At 39.6% G+C, this 4,404-nt stretch overlaps 1 long non-coding RNA gene across 1 annotated transcript; it reads right to left on the reverse strand.

Annotated features, from left to right (window-relative positions):
* Positions 1–860: 860 nt before the first annotated feature.
* On the reverse strand, positions 861–2,727 carry LOC133361428 (uncharacterized). The gene is made up of 3 exons (XR_009757364.1): positions 2,467–2,727; positions 1,801–1,912; positions 861–879 (listed from the first exon to the last, which is right to left on the reverse strand). It is a non-coding gene; the product is annotated as an uncharacterized LOC133361428 (long non-coding RNA).
* Between the last annotated feature and the right edge of the window lie 1,677 nt (positions 2,728–4,404).

The raw sequence follows: 4,404 nt of genomic DNA on the forward strand, positions 1-4,404 counted from the left end.
AAATAAACGCGATCTAAACCCAAAAATCGTTGATTATGAGAAACAGCTTGGCGGATAGTGCGATCAGAGTATCCGTTCATCCTGAGGGCCCGATGTACATGTCTTAATTCACCGGCCAGGTGGTGTTGGTCAGAAATGCCATGGGCTCTGTGGTATAGCGTTTTGATGAGAGAATTCTTTTGAGATGGGTGGTGGTGGGAATCCGGTTTCAAGTAGGAATCTGTGTGGGTGGCTTTCCTGTAGACAGAATGTCCCAAGGATCCGTCAGGCCTCCTCTCAAACAGAATATCCAAGAATGGTAGTTTACCGTCTTTCTCCACTTCCATGGTGAATCTGATGGATGTCTAGAATTGATGTGGTCCAAGAAGTGGTTCAATGCTGGGAGGCCATGTGGCCAGATGACGAAAGTGTCGTCCACATACCTCTTCCACAAGGAAGGACGCAGGGTGGATGTCTGGATGGCGTCTGATTCAAACTTTTCCATGAACATGTTGGCTATAACTGGTGACAAGGGGGAGCCCATAGGGGTACCCTCATTCTGTTTGTAGAAGGTGCTATTCCAGGTAAAATAAGTGTTGGTGAGGCAATGCCTAACCAGCGCAGGTAATAATCTTTAGAAACACACTGATTGCAGTAAAAAAAATTCACAAGAATGAAAGTCACTGTCATGAAAAACAACAAATTATAAATTGCAATTTAAGGCATTGCTACATACCAAGGCTTTGCTCTGCTGTATTAAATTGCACCGCAGAATTGTGAGGATCATATTCTTTCCAAGCTCCTCTTTCCCAGGTAGGTCTCTCTCCCACCAAGACTCGCACAGGTTTATGACCGTGTTTCTTAGGTTAGGGTGAGCATCGGTGAAAAGTGGCAACAGGGCTGAGGTGAACAAAGGGTGAGAAAAACGGTAGAGTAGATTGGAACTAATTATCACCACAGGAACATATATCTTGTATTGTTGCCTGATGTAACCACCTGGAAGGCATTTTTTATACAGGGTGACAAAAAAGTCTGGACAAATAGGGTTATTTCATTTATTTTAGCACTGGCATTAAAACATTTAAACAGTTTATTCTTTAAGTTAATATTTATCTATTATCATATCATATATATTTGTATTCTTCCTGTGGGTTCACCACAATCCCGTTGTTTACAAAATTCGACCAAGAACCCTGAATGAATTTAGACAAAACGTAATTTAGGAATGGTCAAAGATTACACGTGAATCTAAAAAAAGTCCAAAAATAACTTCTACAGAGAATTCATGTGTACATTCATGTTAATGGAAGTCAGTTTGAAAATTGTTAAAATAAGATAACCCATTCAGTCTTGACCTATGGGCCACTCTGTATATTCAGCATAACAATAATTTGTAGGCTCAATTATTAAATAAACTATTGCCAATATTTTGGTAATCTACCCTATACAGTACTTGAAATCAATATATCATCCAGTGCGCATGCATAACATTTCCCAGTGCAACATCAAGAAGTATTTTATTTTGCAGATATTTATGAGATGAACATACTGCAATATTGTTCATTGGGATATGCAGCTCTAAACAGTGAACTGTTATAAATTATCCAAGTCAGAGAAATGTGGCAAATAACTACTTTATGTATCTTGAATGAGATTTTCAGCAGATACTTATTAACTTTTTGTTCTCGTTCTCCTACTATACATACTCACGAACTTTTACTCTTTCCAATTATAAAAAAACTGAGAAGTCGTGGAAACAGATATAGTCAATAATTTATCAATTTGTATCAATTATTCATAGACGTCACCCTGCCTCTTTACCATGTAGAATGATAGCCGACTCCAAAATGTCTTCTATCACCTCCGCACTGACAGTTTTCACAGCCACAGATAGCACTGTGGCTACAGCCGTCACAACAGCTACAGTTGACTCCTGGATGCAAACACATAATGATGGGAGCAGGTGTCACATTTTAACCACACAACTCCTAACATCAACAATCAAATAACAAGTGCCATCCATTGTCAGAGTTAATATATCACAGTATTTTTAGTGAACGTGTATAAAACCAGTTGAAATTTTTTCATGTCTTTGCATGCTTACCACAATCATTCATACTCTTTAAAACGTGTTTTTATCTACAGTACTCAGAATATATGACAAGCAACTATAATTTAATTAAATGTTTTGGGTATATTAATACAGGTAAATCAGACGAATACAGAATTTTTAATTGTCTGGTAGCTCATGGGCTGATGCAGTAAAATTGACAAAACAATGAGCCAGCAAAGCTGAGATTCTTGGTTCAGGTCCAAGATAAAATAAGGCTTGCAAGTATAAGAAGCCTTAATGATCTCAGCCAGACCACCAATGGGTGTAATTTTCTGTTTACAATCATACTGAGATATTTGGTTGATAGGCATTCGATGAATCACGTTAAAATGTACCATGAAAGAGTAAAAGGACAGAATTTAGATGTATAGTACCGATCCCGTGGCTTCTGTCTCCATGTCGTCGTGTTGCGGTGGGTCAGGGTTCCATTGCTCAGCGGGGCAACGCAGCAGGCTCTCAGTGAGTATCTTGCCGATACTCTCAAGTGCATCCTTCAGAGCGCGCAGTGGCAACTCCTCCAGCACTTCCTTCAAGCAGAATGGGTCTGTGCGGCTTTTCTACAAGAAACACCGTGATTATATGACATTTAACTGTTCGGCTGCATTCCCTGAGCAAGTAACGATGTATTGAATAGAATGAAACGAATTCTAACGCTAATGGTATATGTACAACATCATTTGTGCGATCATTATTGTATGTTTTAGAATGGTTTCATGTGATCTGTGCAGTCACTAGAGGCATTATATTTACCAAAATATGAAATAATATCGAATATCAAGGTAAAATTGTAACATTTCACTGAATTGATGCATGTATTCGTGTTCAGGATTCCAAGTAAGGTTCTGGGTAGACGACAGCTTCTTCAGAATGCTGCTGCTAGAGTCCGTACGCACACATTACGCGAGCACATCACACACCTGCTTTCTTGTGTTTACACTGGCTACCAGTCAAGTATCAAGTGGATGAAAAGACCCTGCTGCTGACCAAATCTCAGTGGGTTAACCCCACAATATTTGCAGGAATGGATCCATGTTTACACTCCAACGAGGTCCCTGAGATCTTCAAATCGCCTTCTTCTAAGTCCTCCGAGGTCAAGGCTCATTTCCTGAGTGACGTCGTGATTTATTTTATTTTTACCTACGTGACTTTACCGAAAGAACCAAAGAGTATGGATTCCTGCAGTCACGAAAGCTTCAAATTAAGGTCAATGAAATAATTTAAAAATTTTAATATTTTTTTTTACTTTATTTAAACGGCGTTCTAAGAAAGTTGTTCTTTTTACGCTGTAGATGATTTTGCTGCTATAAAGTGTCCGAATGACGGGGCCACTTTGTTGAGCGGCTATCATTTGTGGTCGCCAGGTCGCTTCTAAAAAACAAGTTCACAGCCTCAGTGGGGCTTTGCCTGGTAGGATGGGGCATGGTTGAGTGTTGTATTTGTAGATTTGAAGCTTTCGTGACTGCAAGGATTCATATTCTTAGGTTTTTTCGGTAAAGTCACGTAGGTAAAAATTTTAAATTAATAAAAGTGATACAGCTATCGTGCTGTGACGGTTCCACCTGAAGACGGAAGCTTGTGTTGCCTCCCAAACGTCGTGATTTTTATTTTATTTTTATTTTACTTTTATTAAATTGAAATTTTTTACCTACGTGACTTTACCGAAAAAAGCTAAGAATATGTAGTATTTGTGTCTGTGTCTGGGTGATTTGTTTATCCGTCTTGTACTTTGTACACCTATCGTGTTTTTTAAAATCCTTTATATTAAGTTCACTTGCTTGCTTAGGACCGTGCAAATCTTTCGGTCGTTTTTTAACCCACTTTCCGTGATCCAATCGAGCTGACATTTTCCACACAGACTCGTTGTGCGTGACAATTAATGGTCGTGAAAAAAATTCCAAAATTTTATACTTTTTAGGACAAAATATTATATTTAATTACCAATTGCTTAATACTGCAGACAATCATCTGACCCATAGGTGGCAGCCATCTCAAGCCAGAGGATGAGAGGACTCTAGCCGCCACGCATATAAAGGATTTATAGTGAAAAACGTTGTTTTTACGGTTATACTTGTTTTGTCATTGTTGTTGTTGTAACGTTCTTAGCCCGTGCCCCTTACTGGACATCTGTGCATAAAAGAGCTTTGTAGCTCATCGGATTCCTCCCGCAGTTTAAATAAATATTCTGATTAATATCTGATGTTGGTTGTCAAGGCCCCCCCTCCTCCCCTCCCAACTCGTAGCTTTGGCCACCGGGGGAGGGGGGGGGGGGGGCAAGGCAGCTCCCCCCCCCCCACTTGGCTGCCCCCCACGAT

This window comes from Lethenteron reissneri, unplaced genomic scaffold (genome assembly GCF_015708825.2).
Source record: "Lethenteron reissneri isolate LAM-NWPU_2019-01 unplaced genomic scaffold, ASM1570882v1 scaffold_1050, whole genome shotgun sequence".
In the NCBI taxonomy this organism is placed as follows: Eukaryota; Metazoa; Chordata; class Hyperoartia; order Petromyzontiformes; family Petromyzontidae; genus Lethenteron; species Lethenteron reissneri.